Source organism: Leptopilina heterotoma, unplaced genomic scaffold (genome assembly GCF_015476425.1).
Source record: "Leptopilina heterotoma isolate Lh14 unplaced genomic scaffold, ASM1547642v1 Lhet_209, whole genome shotgun sequence".
In the NCBI taxonomy this organism is placed as follows: domain Eukaryota; kingdom Metazoa; phylum Arthropoda; class Insecta; order Hymenoptera; family Figitidae; genus Leptopilina; species Leptopilina heterotoma.
In genome coordinates this window covers 1564681-1578688 of record NW_025110924.1, presented here as the reverse complement: position 1 = coordinate 1578688, position 14008 = coordinate 1564681, and the positions used below count along the sequence as shown (strand labels likewise).

Sequence of the window (14008 nt, the reverse complement as noted above, 5' to 3'; positions counted from 1 at the left end):
CTAAAATTGATCTATACTACTTAAAATTACTCTTAAAGTGAAGAAGTCCAAATATTATTAGACAAATAAATTAAATGCTCCTTTAATTGTTAAAATAAATTAAATGTTTTTTAAAATAATATTATATACTGTTTCCAAAGTCTGACTAAAATTTACTTTTACTACTTAACGTCTTTCTTGAAGCCCAGATTTTGACAGAAAAGTAAATGAATTTAATATTTTAGTAAATAGAGATTTACCTTTGTAATATCTGACATAAATTGACGTCATCTTTAAAAGTTGTCTATTTTTTTAAATAAATAAAAATTTTTACAAATTTTTTATCATAATTTTATTAATTCATTTTACAGTTAAAAATTTTTTTCTTTCAATTCTCTAGTGCGAAAAATTCTTAAAAAATCCTGGAAAAGTCACGAAATTTTGATCGGAATCCTGGAAAATTGTTGTTTTCTAAAGTTATTGTGATTATTCTTGAAATTTAATTAATTTTTAAAATTCATAAGAAAATTTTGAATTTTGGTAAAATTCTTCGCTGGCAATTCAATTATTCAAAAAACATTAAAAGCAATAAAATTCTTCTCCAGATTTCAATTATTTTTATTAATAATAAAGTTCTGCGCAGGAAATCAAATTACTTTTAAAATTTGTAATACATTTTTTTGCCTCAATTCAATTATTTAGAAAATAATAATATTCTCCTCAGAAATTCAATTATTTTTAAAAATTGTAAGAAAATACTTAGAGCCAGAGTTTTTTTTTTATAAAAATTGTAAGGATATATTTCTCAAGAATTCAATTATTTTCATAAATAATAAAGCTTATCGAAGAATTTCAATTATTTTTAATACAATTTTAATCAAATTTCTTGAAAAATGTAACTATTTTGAAAATTTTTATTAAAATTCGTCAAAAAAATTTAATTATTTAAAAATCTGTTAATAAAATTCTTTATAAGAATTAAATTTTATGAAACATTCAATTATTCAATAAATAATTTACTTTTGTATTTAAATAATTGAATTCTCGTAGAATTTTCAAATAAAAATTGATTTAAAAATGAATTTCAGTTAAAATTTTAGATTATAATTGAATATAAAAATAATTTTGAAAAAGTTACAGTAACATGATTCTTATAATATAAAATAATTATTATATCTCTTGATCATGTTGAATGTTTTGAAGAATTTTAATTCTTATGGAAAAATAATAATTGATGATTGTTTCGATTAATTTTACAATTACAGAAATTCTTAAATAAATGTAAGATTTAGTTTTGGTAAATAATAAGTGTAGTTTTAAAAACCTGTAAAAATTTCGTTTTTTAGCCTGGAAACCCTGGTCTCACTAAAATTGACCTCTACTACTTGACGTCTATTCTGAAAGTGAAGAAGCCTCGATTTTTTCGAATAAATAAATTTAATATTTTAGTTAAGTTTTATTAGCTGTGACGAAGCTTAGATTTTGTTAGACAAATAAATTCAATATTAAAAATTAAGATATATAAGTACCTAGAGTTTTTATAAAATAGTTTTTTACATTTTTCCCACTTTTTAAAATAAAAAAATTCGAAAAATCTTTTGATTTGTACAGATGAAAATTAAAGACATCAGAAGTTACTTTTTTCTATATGATTTACATATCTGGTTGGAAATAACACTTTTAATAAAAAGTAAAAAAAGCAAAAAAACAAAAAATAAAAAAAAAAATGAATAAAAATTTGGAATGCAAAGAAGGTGAATTACATATTCGTGACGCATGAACCTAGAAACAGTGACGAGGTTTGGAAAATGTTGAGGAAAATTGTTGATTTTACGCACACGGGATAAAATCCCGGGAAGGAACAGAAGGAGGAGAGAGAAAGCTTGCGCGCGCTCTTCTCTGTTCAATTTTCATCTGAAAAAGTAAAGCGAGAGAGAGCAAGAGACGTCATACACACACAGAACCCTCGTGGAGTTCGAGAGGGTTTCACCTCTCTCCCTCTGATAAATTTTGATGCGCGTGCGCACCTGAAATTTCCATGTTGTGCTTCAGTTCTTCGCGACACCTCGTGAAATGCGCGCCGTTTTTGTGTTTTGCCTAACGGATCGGTCGCTCGTGTCGTGTCGTCACCACTCGTGTACACGCACACCATCCGCGAATCTGATTCGTCCGTGGCCGGACGATCGTGACTTCCTGCCTCGTGCGTGTCATTCTAAAACACCGTGGCCACCGACTCTCATGCCGGTCACTAGAACTTAACTCTCAATCTTACTCATCTTCTTCGATATTATCCCTCATTTCAAAGAAAAAAAAAACAAAAAAAAAATTCTCCATTTTCCTTTTTTTTAACAATTGATGGAGAAAATGAAATAGGAGAATTTGATTAAAAAAAATTTTTTTTTCAACGAGAGTAAGAGAACACGTGACTTGGATGCTGCGAATCACAAACTCGAAAGATTAGAAACATGATTCTTGGACAATGCTCGTCATGAACTATTTTGACGATGAGATTCAAAAGGTTTGAATGCAGTTTATATTAAATTTTTTTTATCACAGTTTCGAAGTAATGTTTACAAGGCAGATTGGAAAGTTTACAATATTTACTGTAAGAATTACAATATTTATTATGAAAATTGCAATTATTATGAATAAATAAATATTTATTATTAGATTTTCAAAATTTTTATTTACAATATTCTTATTTTTTATACATTTTCTTTTTCACAATTATTTATTGCAAGGTTTATAAACCTTTCAACAAATAATTATAAAATAAAAAAATATTATATAAATAATATTATTAAAATATTATAAATAATATTCTATAGAATATTTATTTTTTAAATTTCAATCATTATTGTAAGAATATCAATCATTATTATCAATTTCTACTATAAGGTGTAGAATTTAAAAAATAATTTTTATGTAATTTACCATAAAAATTAAAATTCAGATGAAATATGCAAAGCAAAAACTGTAATATTAACAATACATAGTAAAATACTTACAATACAGATTAAAATATTTACAACAAAAATAGCAATATTTACAATACATAAAAATGAATAAAAAAAGAAAAAAAGTAAAAAAAAGAATGAATAAATAGTAAATAAATAAATAAATACAGATTGTAATATCTAAAATAAAAATTGTAACGTTCACAACATTTTTATTCAACAGTTTAATAGAAAAAATATATTTTCATGAAATTTTTGTCCAACAAATATTTTTTTCATTGAACTTTTGGCAAAAAGAAATTTTTACAATAGGTACTTTTTTTGCAAATAAATTGAAAAATAAAAATTTGTAAAGAAAAGGTAAATATTTTTAGAGTGAAAAGTATTTTTTTCTTCCGATCGTTGATTTTCTTCACCGACTTCGTTCACAAGGCAGATTTTAATATTTACCATAGACTGAAATATTTACAGTACAAACTGTAAGTATTAACAACTCAGACTAAAATACTTACGAAAACAAGTAAATATATTTCGAACAAATTATAATATTTGCAGTTAGAATTGATATATTTACAATACTACAGTTCGTATAGTGAATATTCCAATATTTACAATACAAAGTAGGTTCCATTTTCAATCTAAATATTAAATATTTACAGTACAGATAATAATATTTACAATCGATATTGAAATATTTATAATAATAATAAAATATTTACAATAAAGACTGAAATATTTACATTAAATAATATATTTTTTACAATACAGAATAAATTTTCTGAATAAATAAATAAATACAGAATTAAATAATTACAATACAAACTCTAAAATTTACAATATAGATCGAAATACTTACAGTATAATCTATAATATTTACCATAGAAAATTAAATACTTTTACTAACGATTATAATACTTTCAACATAAAGTGTAAAATTTATAATACAGAATAAAATAGTTGCAATGAAAAGTAAAATTTTTCGAATAAAATTTTATATTTCAATAAAGTGTAATGTTTACAACTCAAAAAGAAAGTATTTATAATGTAGATCGAAATTAACTTTTGAAATGCATAATTTTCGAAAGTTTATTTACTGTTCAAATTGTATAAAAGAAATATTTACAATCAAAATGGGATATTTTTAATATTAAAAAAAAATGTTTACAGGACAGATCAAAATTAATATTTGAAATGCAATAATTAAAAATATTTACAATACAGATTGAAATATTGACAATATACATTGTAATGTTTACAATAGATATTGTGACGTTTACAACATGGATTGTAACATTTATAATGCAGTTAGTAATTTTTACAATACAGATTGTAATTTTTTACAATACAGATTATAATGTTTACCACATATATTTGTGATGTTTACAATATAGATTGTAATGCTTACCATATAGATTGTAATTTTTCAATGCATATTGTAATGTTTACCATACATATTGTAATATTTACCATAAATATTGTAATGTTTACCATACATATTGTAATATTTACAATACAGATTGTAGTGTTTACCACATAGATTAAAATGTTTACAATTCAGATTGTAATGTTTACAAATGTCTACAATACAGTGTTAAAATTTAAATATTGTTTGTCAAAAATATAATTCGAAATGCAAAATTTTCTTTATTTGATTCTGTATTTATTTACTTTACTTATATTTAGTTCCTATACTTATAAATTTTTTTTTGTACACAGATGGTAAGACTCATATTTCACTTGTTATCAACTGGTACTGAATGTAAATAATAAAATAAGATGAAGAAGAAATTATATAACACTGTAATTAATCTAAAAATCAATATAGAATTCTTAATTAAAAAAATTTTAAAAAACATTAAAGTCCAGTTAATTAGTTTAAATTTTTTATTGTTATGATAAAATAATGAGGCTGCATAAATTGAGAAGGAAATTTTCTTGATATCAAAAAGTTTAGAAGACGTTCTTTTATGTAACAGTGAAAAAAAAGAAGAAGAAGAAGAAGAAGAAGAAGTTATTTTTCAAGTTGAAAAACAATTTCAAAGACTATAGTTTGAAAATAATTTCTGATAAAAAGTTAAGGCAACTTTTAGTTTTATGTTTCATATAACAGGAATGTGATACTCTTTTCGCAAAAAAGAAAGAGATAAAACTTGAGGATCACATGCATAAAAAAAAAGTTTAACATGTTTCAAGATTCTAAGTATAAGTTATAAATTGGCTTCTTTTTCCGGTTCAAGTCTTCCTGTTTCACTAAAAATTCGTCTCTTTTGCTTCTTTTACTGACAGGGATTATATACATCCACACAATAAAACAACTTTATTATCTATACAAATATATATATATGTATATATGTTCGATTTAAAAAAAATTTTGATGCCAAAAAAATTTTTAAAGCATCTATATTTTTCAATTGATATTGAATATTATTCAAGTCAAGTATTTGAATATTTGAGATGCTGTTTTAATGTCTGACTTAAACGAGCATTTACTACTTAACATCACTCTCTAAGTGGAGAGGTTTAGATTTTGATAGAAAAATATATTAAATATTTCAATAAATTATATTATATTATAATTATTATATAAATAAAGTAAATATTTCAATGGCTGACAAAAATCGACGTCTACTACTTAAACTCACACTTTATGTGAGTTAACCTAGAATTTGTCAGACAAATAAATTAAATATTTTAATAAACCTGTATTAATCGTCTGTCAACTGAAAAGTCTGACTATAATTGACGTCTACTACTTAAATTCACTCTTTAAGTAAAGAAGCCTAGATTTCGCCAGACAAATATTTTAAATATTTCAATAAATTTTACTTACTGCTAAAAAATGTCTGACTAAAACTGCCCTTTACTACTTAATGTGATTCTTCAAGTGAAGAAACCTAGATTTTATCAGACAAATAAATTAAATTTTTTAAATAAATTTTTATCAACTATGTCAACTTCAATGTCTGTCTATAATTGACATTTACTACTTAAAGTCACTTTTTAAGTGAAGAAGCCTAGATTTCGTCAGACAAATAAATAAAATATTTTAGTAAATTTTATTTACTGCTACAAAAATGTCTGACTAAAACTGCCCTTTACTACTTAAAGTGATTCTTCAAGTGAAGAAAACTAGATTTCGTCAGACAAATATATTAAATATTTAAAGAATTTTAATTAATATTGAATGCTATTAATTATAAAAATTAATATTAATAAATATATTATTTATTAATAATAATAATAGTATTTATTGATATTAATTTCTTTTCAGAATTTTTTTATTATTATTAATTATACATTTAATTATTATTTAATATTAATATTAATGTAAATACAATTAATATAACAGTATTGAATAATTTTTTTAAAAATTAAGAAACGATTTACCTCAAAGAAAAAAAATCTAGTTTTTTGAAATTTTCTTTACTCATGGTAGGTATTTTTCACTTTTTTTATCTTCTAAAGAAGAATTTTAACTATACGCTCTGTAATTACTTTGGGTGGATAAAATTTATTTTTGAATATTCATGATTCCTCGTGTTTTAATCTGTGCGCTGAGTTGTTTTTAATTAATATCCCCCTCAAAAAATCAAGTTAATTTTAAATTTTGTAATTAACAATTATGTGATGCGTAAGTGATGAATGTTTCATTAATTCTGAGTCAAGAATTACAAATATCCACGTTTATAATAAATATAAATGAGCTTTTAATTTCACATCATTTTTATATTAAATTTGAAATTGAAAAATTTATTTACATTTTATTTCTTCTGTTAAAAAATAATAGTAAAAAATAGGAGAAAGAAACAAAAATAGAAGGGAAATTATTTAACTTTGTAGAATTTCAATTTTCATATTTTGCTCGTAGTTATTGAAATATCCGCGGTTATATTATGGTAACATAATTGTTTACAATCCCTTGCTTAATAGTCATTTCATAAAGTTACGTCATTCATGTGTTTTACGTTTACGTGACGTTGTGTCATTTTACAGCTTAAATTTCCTAAAAATACGCATTTTGAAATAGAGGACAAATTTTATGAACTACATTTTAATGATATGTATTGTTGTTATTATTATGTACGTCAAATTATATTATTCGTTTTATTACAATTGTTAATGATTTGTTTATGAATGATAATTGTCTTTTATTTTATTAATTACTTTATAGACATAACGGTAAATAAATTAAATTTTAATTATAAATGATAAAAAACTGTATTAATTTCTTTGTTTATTATACATTTTTTATTTGTTTTTATTAATTATTTTTGTTAAAATGATTAATAAATTACCAAATAATCAAAGAATCTAAAATTGTATAGTTTTGGTATAAATTATTATTTTTTTATAATTTATTTTTTTTATGTTCGGAATATTTTTTCTAAACTATACCTTTATACCTATATATTATTTTTATAAATTATAATATTGAATTTTCTTGAAATGTATATTAAAATTTGCAGAAATGGAAAAATGACAATTTTTCGACTCGAGAAGATGCGATAAAATGAAATTGAATTTTATTTAAATTAGATTGGCGACAACAGACTTATCTATCTCAATAACATAATAAATAATTCATTTCCTCCTAGTGAAACTGTATTTACTTGAAATAAATACATCTTTCTTCACAGTTGATACACACAAGATTATTTCAAGTGTATCGATTGTTTGCCATACGAGATTGTTATACACTTCACATGTGAGACTTTTTTTTTAAAAAAGTGAAAAAACAAATATTCTGAATTTTATAAACAATTTTAAAAAGTTTGCTTAAAAAAGGAAAAATATTATTTATAACAGTAATAATAATTACAAAAAATAAAAATAAAATGTAAAAAAACAAAAATTAAAATGAAATTAAAAATAAAAATAAAATAATAATAATTTGACATTTAATGTTTCATTTGTTTTTTTATCTGATTATTTTATTACTTTAATATTTTATTATGTATATTGTTGCAAACTGGTATTAAGCTACTTTTGAGAGAGAATAATATTTATCAGAGTAAAAGTTTGATAATTACTGGGGGAAATGTTATTTTTGTTTTCATTTATCTTTTCCTCTCACTCTCTCTCTTCTTTTTTTTTTGCGAAAGAGAAAAGCAAAAAAATTTATTGTTGTCGTTTACTTTTATTATAATTTTATTCCATTAGCAGTTTATTATAAACAGCTGCAAGGGATTCTTGAAGTTTCATGATGAACTCTAGAGATAAAAGTGGCTCTCATAGTAGCATTTATGCAGAAACAACACAAACGAGAAATCTCTGTTAAAAAGTCAAAGCAGCGCTAAGCAGAAAACACGATTTGCGCGCATAATAAACAAAGGATTATTTGTCATTCCAACTTTTTAATAATAATAATAAATAAAAAAAAATAATACTAATAATAATAAAAAATATAATAATAATACTAATAATACTAATAATAATAAATATAATAAAAAATAATAAGAAATAATAAGAAAAAATAATAATTATAAATAAAAAAAATAATTTACTTTGTAAGTAATTTTTTAACTCATTTTTTCTTTACTGTTTGCTAAAGGAAGAGGAGGGGGGTAATTAATTTGAAATTAAAATATTCTTAAATTAAACATTTCCACTTGTTGAGTAATTTTCTACTCATTTTCGCTTTCTTGATTTTTGAAGGAAAATTTTTATGAAGACTATGAATATGAAATTAATCCAAAATTTAAAAAATGAAAAATTGTTTCTCATTTCACAATTTTTAACTCATTTTTCTTTTTTTGGAGGTTGGACAATAAATACATAATTTATATCTACAAAATATTTTTAAATTAAAATTTTAAATGAATACTGAAAAATGAAAAAAATATTTTAAAAAATGAAAATAAATTTTCTCTGAAGAATTAAATATTCCAAAATCATGTAAAGTAATTAACGGATATTGTCGTTTTTTATTTCGTATAAAAATTTTTTGAAATTCAATTAAAAAATTTCTCAATTTCATTTTTCTCCATTTTCCACATTCCGTACGTGATAAAAATTTTTTCATTTCCTTGCGGAACTTTTCGGATAAAAAATTGACGTAGTATTTTTCACATATTATTTTTATTGTTTCTATATTATTATTTTTTTATTTATTACTTATTTTTATTTACAGGTTTTTTTTTATTTTTGGCCAATCCAGTCAAGTCTATTTATTAAATCTATTTATTAATTTACAGTATAATAAATAATAATTATTAAAAATAACTGTTTTAATGCAGCTAGTATTTTTCCTAATTTTTCGGTATATTTCGTCTCTAATATTAACACACTTTGCTTGAAATATAATGCGTAGAACATAATAGTGTAATTTTTTCTCATAAGTTTGTTTACAACTATAATTAAGTGAATAATAACAATAAAACACGTAATTGAGGATAATAATTTATTATTAGGGGTAATTAACGAAGCTGGGTAATAAACTCCTAATGAATAAACAATTGAGTATACTTTATAAGAATTATTGTCCTATTTATTTTGTTCTATACAAAATAGGCATTTTTTAGGGGGTGAGAAAGAGAGGGAGAGAGAAAAGTAATCAAGGAAAGACTTAAAGTCGTAACGAATGAGGAAGTCTAAATCTTTGCCAGAGATTATCAAAATCCTGATTCACGGGTAGAATACTAAGAACGTGAATTTTGCTTTTATTATAATAATCCCCTTTTATTGTCACTTTTGTCATTTCCGTTTAACGAAAATATTAATTTATATAATATCCTCTCTCTCACCCGAAAAAGAAAATAAAAAAATGTTGTATTTATACTTCATATATAATTATTAAGAAAAGGAAATAAAATGAGATTCGATATGAAGAAAACAAAAAAAAAATACTTAATAATAGATCAATAAAAATTTAAATTACATACACAAGTTTTTTTATACTTAGATCTAAGTGCAAGGTTAAATTTTCACGTATATATTAAAAGGCTGTCGAAATGAAATGTAGGTAATATTTTTCTGATCCCAAGGCCTGTCACGAAAAGCATTGAAAATAGATTCTAAAAACAAGATTGCTTTATCCCTTTCAAATTTCATAAGAAGCTCTCATCAATTTTCAAGGGAAAATTGCCATCTACTTTACATGAACCTTATGCCATTTCTTACACGTAAATGTAATTTTCTCAAATGCAAATTATCAATAATCACTTTAACCTTTGTTTCCTTTATTTGACCTTTAAGTGAATTGAACTTGCCATACTTTAATATCTTAATCGAATATCACTACATTCTTTCTATCACGCATAATACTTTAATTTCATTATATCCAATTTTACCTCATTATATTTTTAATATTTTTCAATATATTTTTAACACCTATCATTTTTTAAAATTAATTTTTAATTAAATTCATAAATAATTATAAAATGGAAATAATAAATTAACAATATATTAAAATTGTATAAAAGGTAAATAAATAATGTTAATTTGGAAAAATTTATCTATCTTCAATTTAATTGTAAAGAATTTATAAGAATGATTCTAAGAATAATAATAATAAATATAAGAATGAATGTAAGAATAATTGAATCTTGAATTTCGAAAAGGGCTCCACTCTGAACACCGTAAAAGTCATTTGAGCTGTAAATTGAGTTATGTAAAAACGACTTACGGTTTTCAGGGTTAAGCTCATCTTTTCAAAATTCACGATTCAATTATAATTATAAGAATAATTGTAAGAATAATTGTAATAATAAAAATAATTATAAGAATAATTATAATAATAAAAATAATTATAAAAATTATTATAATAATAAAAATAATTATAAGAATAAGAATAATTATAAGAATAGGAATTCAAAAAATCATAATAATTAAATGTTCATATTTATTAAAAAAATAATAAACAGAAAGTAAAATTCGTTTTCAAAATAAACATATAAATAAATTTTAATGTATAAATAAAGAAAAAAAATTGTAAAATTTAATTTATTTAAAAATTGCAATTAATTTTCATTTTTATAAATATATTAAATTTTGTTTTGAATTTATGTAAAATTCATGATATCGTCTAAAGAGTGAAATGAAAAGTTTTTCTTTTTTTTTATTTTGTTAGATTTGTATTCGAGGAGAAAAATATACATTTTTTCAAAAGAGACACATGAAAGAAGAGATTAACTTTTTTTATACACGAGTTCGTATAACATCCACTCTCTTTTCAATGTTTTTATTGAATTTATTTCGAATACATGAGATTTTCAAGAATATTACTTTGAATAGAGTACCTCTTTTTTACATTCTTTCGAAATTATTTATATTTTCACTTATCCGCCCTCCCTACAACTGCCCAAAACGAAACGAAAAAAAAATGTCTCTCATTTTTATAATAATATTTTCTATTATTATGTTTTATTAATATATTTCTTGACTTTGACTTTAAAACTATGATAAATTATTATTATTATTTTTACCATTATTCATATTTTTATTACTGTTATTATAAGTATTATGTATTGTTATTATTAATACTACTGTTTATTATTTATATATTTTATTTATGTCTTTATTATTTCTATTAATAAAATATATTATAATAATATTATTGTTTTATAGAGTAAAGATTTTTTTTTAATTTTTACATTTTAGTTTTTTTATAGTAATGAAATAGTTAAAATTAAATAACGAAAAAAGCATAAAGTATAGAAAATAGAAAACTAATTTTTTTATAGAAAATATAAAAAAAAACTGAAGGGGAGAAACAATTTTGGAAAATTATATTTATACTTTAAAAAAAATTATTTTCCCATTGGATGAATTTTTTTTTGTTGATAAAAATTGATATTTATCGGGAAATAAAGTGCAATATAAAGATAATAAAAAAAAGAAGTAGTAAAATGAAACAAGATGTGATAAGCAACAGGCTTTATTGCTCTGTAAATAGCACTTCCGGGATAAAAAGTAAATGGGAAGAGGGTATCTTATATAGTTATGGCATGATTTAACTCACTTCACTACAAAGTGCAGTAGCTTTTTCGTTGAGAAAAAAAAATCACTACGTGTCTAGAATAACCTAGGGGAAACGAGATTCCCAGCTTTAGTCTATACTTTATAGAAACGCCCCACTCTTTTGTATCTTACAAGATACACCATCTACTATATATATATATATATATAGATAAACTGTACTTGGACCAATTATTAATCATTTCGTGAGACAGCAATTTTTCTCTTCTACTTTTTTTTGTGGCGAAAAATTAATTAAAATTATTCTCCTTGCAAATATTTAATTTTTATAAACAAAAAAATTTTCATGCTTTAAAAGTTGTAGATTAGAACTGAAATTTAAGTAGTATAAGCAGTTTATTATCGAACGTGATTTATATTTTCTCCTTTGCATTTTAATATCAGTAGTAAAAGTAAATGTTAACTCAGACACGGTTTAAATGACTTTTTTAAATCTACTGTCAGTAGTAAAAGTAAATATTAAGTCAGACACTGTTAATATGACTTATGTAATTCAAATGTCAGTAGTAAAAATAAATTTTAAGTCAGACAGTGTCAAGATGATTTCTCTAATTCTACAGTCAGTAGAAAATATAATTTTAAGTCAGACGGTATTATTAAAATATTTTAATTTCTATTATTGGTGGTAAAAACAATTTATTCTCAGACGTAACTTTAAGGAAATTTGTTATTTTACAACTACTAGATAACTAGAAATTTTTAATTTTTTAAATCATAATTTAAGTAGTATAAACAAATTATAATCGGACAGAATTTACATTTTATTCTCTAATTTTCAATATCAGTAGTAAAAGTAAATTTTAAGTCAGACACTGTTCAAAGAAGAAGCAATAAATCCACTTTAAACTGGCGAAAGCTTTTTTTTCTTAATATTCTTAATAATTTTTATCGTCCCATTGTTTTTTAATGACATGCGCTAATAAAAAAATAATTACGAAATCATATTATGTAGAGAAATTTTTTTTTGAGAAAACTGCGTATTGTAAATAAAAATAAACAGCTTGTTTTCCCTTTCTTAAAAAAAAGGAGAAAAAGAATGTCCCCAAGGGGAAATATTATTATACATATTATTATAGGTTTCATGAGAGGTGGGCAAAAATTAATAATGTGATAAACACAAAATGTTGTATAAGAGTAAAAAATAAGGAAAAAAAGGTCCCATTAGAGAATGTTAGTTGTGTATACCCGACCCTCTCGTTTATCTCCCATGATTTTCAGAGAGTGAGAGAGACACTATAATGTCTTGAAATGTATATGTATATCTCTTAACACTCCCTAACATAGGGTGACATTTATTTCCGGGATGTTTTCATGTAACTTGTGTGTTGTGTCATATCTCAATTTTCTCGCTTGATCGATGTCAGAGAAAAAGTAATGATAAAGTTATAATATATCCCGAACAATAATTTGTCCTTTTATAGAAAAAAAGATTGTGAATATTTCAAAAAAAAATTTAGTATTACAAATATCTAATATAGAGAAATATTCAAAAATGATGATTCATTTGTATAAAAAATTTATTTATATCGTTTAAATATATTTATATCATGAGGATAATTTGTAGGAAAAAAATTAATTAATTGTATATTAATAAAAAAAAATAAAAAAAGTGTTCTTCTTACCTTGGTTTTGGGGTAAAAATTACTTCCAAGGGATTTTTTCTCAGTTGAGGGCGTCACTGTTTATATAAATTTGCCTTGGATAAAATTACCTGCAACAAAAATTAAATCACCTTTCATTATTTTTGTGAACAAGATTAATTCAACAATTTTGATGAAATTCTTTTAAAAAAATTATTATTTTCAAAATTTTTAATAAAATTCCTAAAAAAAATTCAATTATTTTCAAAAATTAAGATAAAATTCTTAGAAGAAATTAAATAATTAAATAATTATTTTTATGAATTGTAAAATTCTCCGCTAGAATTCAATTATTTTTAAAAATAAGAAAATTCTTCGCAAGATTAAAATATTTTCATAAAAAATAAAATTCTTCAAAAAAATTCAATTATTTTCATATAAATAGTAAAATGTTTCGGAGGAATTTAATTATTTTCAATACAATTTTAATCAAATTTCTAGGAAAAAATTCAAATT

General features: G+C 22.4%; 1 protein-coding gene across 3 annotated transcripts in view; it reads left to right on the top strand.

Annotated features, from left to right (window-relative positions):
* The first annotated feature begins 1792 nt into the window (after positions 1-1792).
* LOC122501383 (5-hydroxytryptamine receptor-like) overlaps positions 1793-14008 on the top strand; it is a 210035-nt gene continuing 197819 nt past the window's right edge. For all 3 annotated transcript variants that reach the window (XM_043610788.1, XM_043610789.1, XM_043610787.1), the window contains exon 1: positions 1793-2497. The gene's annotated coding sequence lies outside the window, so the exon portion shown is untranslated. The remainder of the gene's footprint in view (positions 2498-14008) is intronic.